Raw genomic sequence first — 7,500 nt, forward strand, 5'->3', positions numbered from 1 at the left:
CCCCAGACACAGGCCCCAAAGGTGTCCAAGCAACTCCCCACCCTCCCCAGAGGCACACCCCAAAGGTGTACAAACAGCCCCAACCCCCCAAGACCCAGACCCCTACAGTGTACAAGCAGCTCCCACCCCCCCCCGCAAGGCAGGCCCTAACAGTGTACAAGCAGCTCCCACCCCCCCCCAGACGCAGGCCCCACCAAAGGTGTACAAGCAGGCCCCTACAGTATACAAGCAGCTCACAACCACCCCCCCCAGAGGCAGGCCCCAACCCCCTCCAGATGCAAGCCCCAAAGGTGTACAAGCAGCTCCCAACCCCCTCCAGATGCAGATCCCTACATTGTACAAGCAGCTCCCAACACCTGCCCCCAAACGCAAGCCCATACTGTGTACAAGCAGCTCCCAACCCCCACAGATACAGATCCCTACATTGTAGGAGCAGCTTCCAACCCCCCCAGATGCAGGCCCTGACCCCCCCCCCCCCAGCCACAGTCCCCAAAGGTGTACAAGCAACTCCCAACCCCCCCCCCCAGATGCAAGCCCCAAAGGTGTACAAGCAGCTCCACACCCCCCCAAGACACTGGCCCCAAAAGCCTAAATATATGCCAAGAAAGTATTAATGCAAGTGCCAAATGCTACAGACAGGCCCAAAAGCACAGGCCCCAGATGCTCGAGGCCGAGATGTAACTTGGCTTTCTGAATTACTGGAAAGCGGCTTTCATTCTCAGCGAGGTGTGCGCAGGCTAGACAGGATGGGGCTTCAGGCACCTCTTCACCTGTGGAAACACGCTGCCATCAGGCACTGCCATGCCAGACAAGCTTTTTCTGTTAAAACACCCTTCTCAGATGCCCTGTGGCATTCTAGTGACCTGCTTAGCTCCGATTCTAAAGACTAACGTCACAGCCCACCTTGCCTGTGGCACCTGATGAACAGAAGAGAAAGCAACCATACCGTTTGGAAACCGTCACTGCACGTGCTGCTCCTTGATGCTCTGTAACCTCTTCTCAAATCCTCAGCCACTTCTGTGTAGAGCCTGCCATGACACCTGAAAAGCAAAATGGATACCCTTCGCAGTCACCTTGCGCAACTTGGCCATTCCGCTCCAACCCCACTCACGACCAGCCTGCCCTTCTCGTGCTGCTCTTCAGAGTGCAGCTTGGCCCCTCTGAGTCTGTGCAAGGCACCTGCGAAAGAAAAAGAAAAGCATAGGCCGCGGCAGCATCCAAAGCCACAGCACAGCTAGGACAGGTACTCTCATCTGCTCCCTTACTCTGCCAACTCACCTGCCCTCGAGGCAGATGCTTCCATCTGCTCTCTTAAGCTCTTATATTTTAACATTGTATGTGGTTTGGTTTTTTAAGTTAAACAAGTTTAATTTAGAAAGTTATACATGTACTTAAACATCATGAATTATATATATTATGCAAGTAAATATTATTCAAATAGCATAAGCATGCGTGAGACATTAAAACGAGTTTGTTTTGGGGGCGAAAAAGAAGATGCTTTCAAACACTTGTCTCTGCTTGTTTTTAAGGTGTAAAAAGATGGTTCCTGCATCCAAGAGATTTACCATACACCGTTCTTCCAACGTTCTCACAATATCACTGAAAAGAATTTGCAGATTTCACAGGTGGAAAGATCAACAAGGTATATTTACCGCTGTAATGCAACTTTGTCATCATGTAATGGGACATCCCCCAATGCTGAAAGTTGTTAATATTTTCAGACAATAATTGTATCACAGTATCACGGTATCACAGATTTCTAGGTTGGAAGAGACCTCAAGATCATCGAGTCCAACCTCCGACCTAACACTAAGTACTCCACTAAACCATATCGCTAAGCTCTACATCTAAACGTCTTTTAAAGACCTCCAGGGATGGTGACTCCACCACCTCCCTGGGCAGCCCATTCCAATGCTTAATAGCCCTTTCGGTAAAGAAGTACTTCCTAACATCCAACCTAAAACTCCCCTGTCGCAACTTTCGCCCATTCCATTGTAGACCAACGACTGTGGCTTATTCTTTCTCTTAATATCAGTAAAGTTCCTGCTTGACAAGAAGCATATACTTTCCTCTGAGAAGGCTAATTCTTCAGAAAACAGTTCTCTGCAACTTCTAGTATTAAACGTTGCTTATGGGAAGACTTATTTTTAGTGAATCAAGAGATATATTCATATAATTCCAGTCTCTGTTTTTTGGAAGTGTTTTTCTCTGCCTAGTCCACGAAGTACTCTGATATAATTTTTCTATCTTCTTGGTCTCTCTTTAGGAGGTAAAATATCCTGAGTATTTGGACCTCCGAGACTACATGTCTCAATCAAGTGGAGAACCACTCATCTACGCCTTATATGAGGTGCTGGTGCATCATGGTATCAACTGTCACTCAGGACACTATGTATGCTACATGAAGGTAGAAGTCAACATCATTTCTAACAGGGTAAAGGTTGTGCTGGCAAACCAGTTAAAGTGTTACTAGTAGTACTGTTTCTAGGAAAAAAGACTTTCTGAAATAATCCCAAACTTGAAAATGGGATCTTGTATAAAATCTTAAGCTGTGATTGATTCTGCTTAAGAGAGGCCACACGTGTACCTACTGACAAGCTAGGTGATAAGTGTTTTTGTACACTTATAAGTGGTCATTTTGTAAAGAGACTGCTGGAAAATCTGAACAGTGCTGCTGCAGAACTCTGAATGGGGGGATAGCAACTGTCTTAACTGATCTGGAATCTTGAGTTTACTTTTCAGTGGACAGGAGGAGAGTCTCTCAAGGCAAACAGAGAGAGAAATAACACCCGATACTCATGTCAACATAAATTTATGCTCAGAGTGTAGGTGTAGGAACAGCATCGGTATGTATATGGAACATCGGGAGAGGAAACTAGATCGGTATTTACAGCTTTTCTACTTCCTTGTCAGGGAGACGTTATCTCCAAATTAGAAATTGATGTATTTTGAATAAGAGGTGGTGGATCGGATTTATTCTTACTAGTGTTAATATTTGCTCTTGCAGAGTACCTAATATCTGATAATGCATCAATCAATCGTCAAAAATAAACTTAAAAATGTGTAAGGCTTATCTCGTTGGTCGATACAAAGACCAAGGTCTTTTCTCCTTTCTCTTTCAAGTCTAAGTTTGTGGTTTAAGTTATAATAAGGAAAAAAGCAGTAGTTGAGGTAATCAGGTTAAAGATTATAGATGGAGAGGAACTTGGCGTTAGATACTAAAAACAGGATGGCAGTTAGCCTTGCCTTAGAAAAATTAAAATGGTTGACTAAACTTTTTTTTCCCAAAACGTTGTGCTGACCAGCCAATTTGAATTTGGCGGTATTAAAGCTGTCTGCAATAAGTTTTTCTGTTTTGGATTGTAGCTAGTTCCTCTAGGTGCTCCCGCAGAATAGTATTTTTACTATACCTATATATACTTTATATATTTACTATACCTATATATACCTAATGCCTTTCTTAGAAACAAACAAACAAAATCTCTTTTTAAATATAACTTTCTTGCAGTTGTTACTGATGGACTTGCTCCGCCACAAAGGATTCTTTTTCCACCTGAGAAGATACGTATGGATTGGCAAGAAACACAAAGTGTTGGAGTTGGCCTGTACAATCTTGGCAACACACGCTTTCTTAATGCTACTCTACAGTGTTTGACCTACACCCCCCCACTTGCCAATTACATGCTTTCTCTTGAGCACAGCCAGTCATGTGAGTACTTTCTAACAGTATTTTAAATCTGTTGGATAGCTCTGAAGGTGAAAGAACAGCAGTGATTCTGTGAGACAAAGTTACTTGCCTGATTTTACCTGTAGAAGCTGGCTTTGAGCATTGTATTAGCAGTGGGCTCAGAATAGCATATGGAGTGCGTTTAATGCACCATGTGGTTTTTTTGTTTGTTTGTTTGTTTGTTTTTTTAAAAGGATCTTTTCTTGCTTCATGGGAATAATGAAGTGCATTGGACAGTAATGCATTTAATGAACATTTGGCGTTTGGGCTATTTGGGCTTCCTGCTGCTAGAAAGGCAATAAAATTTAGGATGTTGGCATCATAGGTCTTTAGTCTTCACAGCCTAGGTTCCATAATGCACTACAATAAATGGTCTGTTCGTTGTTGAACCAATTAAAAAAAAAAAGAAGCAAACAAAAACAAAACCTAGAAAGCAATATGAGCTGTTATGAACATGACTAGATTTTTTTGTGGGACTGTATTAAAATCTAGACTGATTTTGTCCTAAATAAAATGTTGTACTATAAACTAAATGTTGTACTAAACGTGTATGCTTTTTAGGCTGGTATCTTTGTATCGATACCTAGAAATTTAACTGTTTTCTTCCTGTATATAGAAATTGTTTCAGTTAAGAATCCTGTTGAAAAAAGGAGGGCAGAAGTACTATTACATACATTACTTTAGTTTTTCCTTTCTCCCAAAGGACTCGTAGCTCTGTATCATGAAGCTCACCTGACAGCACTGTGCTGAAAATAACCCACATTCTCTTAATGCTGTATCATCAATGTCAAATATTCTTTCCTCATATATTTTGCAGCCTGTGGAGTTCACATTCCTGTCAGCCTTCACAAACGTGACTTTGCAGTAGTCTTTTAGATTTCTCATCACAAAATGCACTTGAACACAAGCTTAATGGATATTTTTATTCTATAAAGTTGTGTGAAATGAAATGTTACGAGACTGTTGGGACAAGGAGAGTGGATATTGTATCTATAGTTTAAATGTTACTTATATGTTTGTTTGTAGTTATGTCTGTTTCGCTAGACTGGGATGCTTTCTTCTTTCACTCTTCAGGTCGTGAACAAGATTTTTGCATGATGTGCACGATGGAGACTCACATTAACCAGGCCCTGCGTTGCACTGTTGATGCCATCGAGCCTACGCGTGTTATCAATAACCTCAGTCGTAAGTGGCTTCAGATGTGTTTCTTTTTCAGTATCTTGTAATCTTCAAATAATTATTTGATGTGTATAAATGGTTTTAACACTGTAAAGAAGAGAGATTTTAGAAATACGAGAATTATTTCATTTTTAAATGAGGTAAATACTATCATCTTCTTATTTAGGAATAGGACAACATTTCCATTTTGGCAGTCAAGAAGACGCACACGAGTTCTTGCGCTATACTGTCGATGCTATGCAGGAAGCGTGCTTGAATGGAAGCACCAAGTCAGCATAAACAAATTCACTTTTATACGTTCTCTAGCACCTTGTAGTCCTTTATTTACTATCAAAACTGAAAGTCTACGTCATCCTTGGTTTTCATAAAACTCTTTGAAGAGTTAACTGTGTGCCTTAAATCTTCTGAGGTCTGATTATAATTTATTTCCAGATTGGACAGATCTTCTCAAGCTACCACCATCATTCATCAAATATTTGGAGGATTTCTAAGATCAAGAGGTACTTTAAAAAATATTCCTGTCCTTAGAACTGATCTGTGTCTTTTGTCGGTAGTAAAGCAGTCTGCAGTTTGTCTAAAGTAGTATCTATCGACAACTTGAATTTGGACAGTTAGTCTCCTCCACGTATTGTTAAGCATTTATATTTTGCTTCCACTGAAGTGCTTGAATTGCAAAGCAGTTTCGGATACGTATGAGGCATTTCTTGATATCACTTTGGATATAAAGGTAGGATGTTTTGTAAATATAATTCATGATGTTTAAGTACATGTATAACTTTCTAAATTAAACTTGTTTAACTTAAAAAACCAAACCACATACAATGTTAAAATATAAGAGCTTGGTGGTGGTTAGAAAGTGGATTGGACTTTGTCCTTCTGTGGAACCCCTGTAAATAGTCTCCGCATAAGGAGACAGCTCCACGTAAGGACACAGTTCAAGAGCTGTGCAAGACGCTGCTTAGTGAGCCAGCACAGGCTGCTAACATTAATTACCACAGAGCCAGCTCACATTCTCAACTCACAGGAACCTGCTGCTGCCTTCCACTCCAAATCATTCTCCATAGCTCCTTGCTTCAGCTCACCACTACTACAAAATGAAGCAACAACAACAACAACAACAACAACAACAAAGCTGCGTCTCCTTATTTCTAAATGAAGTTAAAAGATAACTTATGCTCTAAGTCATGCAATACATAAAACTAATATCTAGTATTAAGACATAATTAGTAATAATCTTACTCGCTACATTTGTAGCAATTCTCTCCATCCAGCTCTTCAGGTTTCACAAATAGTTCTAGAGCTCTGGTAACAGATGAAACCGCCTAGAGGAGCGAGAGAGAAGAGCGTAAAGTCACTGTAAATTCAAAATTCCAGAGATGCACTAGGAGTTTATAAGAGAATCTGACTAATACATACGTAAGCGATCTACTATGAGCACTGTGAAGAAGGAGGCAGGAAGAGCATGCTCAGCGTTTACCTTACCTGGAAGTCATTTTACTTTGAAACAAATCATTTTCCAGTAACGCAGACAGCATCTATAGTGTGCTTTGTCATCAATACTGGGAACAAATCCAGCAGTCTAACAATTAGATGTATATTGAGGTAGAACAACAAAGAAGTATGCAAAGAAGAAATGCTGTTCTGAATAATAGCCAAAATATTCATAGCCACTGTATTTGTTCTCCCCACATAGCTGAAAAAACAACACTTGAAACATATTTTTCAAAACATATTTTAATATCCAGCAGACTGTTCAGTCATCAAGCATTTAAAGACTGTTTTAAATAATCTCTAGATTAATCTAAAAGGAATCCCATAAACTGCAGCCGCTTACCTTTAATATACTCGCTGGATGCGATGGAGCTGTATTTCTTGCTTTCACCTGCACTGGAAGGCTTCCCTTCCTTGTGAGGTTGTTTACTGCCCTCACTTCTGCATTGCTCTCATAAAGAGCCATCTGGAGGATGGCATTCTTCCTTCTTCTCCCGGGTTTTCTTCTGGAAACGAGGACCTAAGTATTCCAAGAAGCCTTTCACTTTCCTGATGTTTCTCCTTTTTCTTCTTTTTGTTACGCTTGCGATTGGCATTGTCAAAGTGGAGCGCAGAGAAATACAAATCATAAAGTCTGAAAGAAACATGCAAGTTAAAAAGAGAAAAAAAGATGTGGCACTTGTTGCATATAGGAAACTTTATTTATTTTACCCCAGGGGATGATTTGCCGCATGTCAGCGATTTTGTGGTACTTTGTGCACATGTAACTTCCTTTAGATGCAGCAAACTTAAGCCCTCAGATTGAAGGACCATAGGTCCTGGTTGGTACACAGATCATTAACAATGGTTAGCTCTGGAATATATGCAAGTAAAAAAAAAAAATGTTTTAACCTAATCCAGAATGGTGTGCAGATGTGATTCAAACTACGTGGTCCAAAGCTAGTGCTCTGACACAATTCAGCAATATCTTTCCTGTCTTCACTGATCAACCTAATAATCCCCAGTCACGATCCCCAGCCAGATTATGCTATCTAAATAACTTAGAAACTATGAAAAACTGGCACCACTGGGGATGCCAGTCGTGCCAGTGCAATCTCTGGACT

General features: G+C 40.8%; 1 long non-coding RNA gene across 1 annotated transcript in view; it reads left to right on the forward strand.

Annotated features, from left to right (window-relative positions):
* LOC310891823 overlaps positions 1–5,917 on the forward strand; it is a 12,328-nt gene extending 6,411 nt beyond the window's left edge. Inside the window, exons 3-6 of the long non-coding RNA XR_014577739.1 lie at positions 1,530–1,642; positions 2,267–2,407; positions 3,509–3,709; positions 4,802–5,917. This is a non-coding gene — a long non-coding RNA (uncharacterized lncRNA). The remainder of the gene's footprint in view (positions 1–1,529; positions 1,643–2,266; positions 2,408–3,508; positions 3,710–4,801) is intronic.
* The last annotated feature ends 1,583 nt before the right edge of the window (positions 5,918–7,500 follow it).

This window comes from Anser anser (genome assembly GCF_964211835.1).
Source record: "Anser anser genome assembly, contig: HAP1_SCAFFOLD_427, whole genome shotgun sequence".
NCBI classification, from domain to species: domain Eukaryota; kingdom Metazoa; phylum Chordata; class Aves; order Anseriformes; family Anatidae; genus Anser; species Anser anser.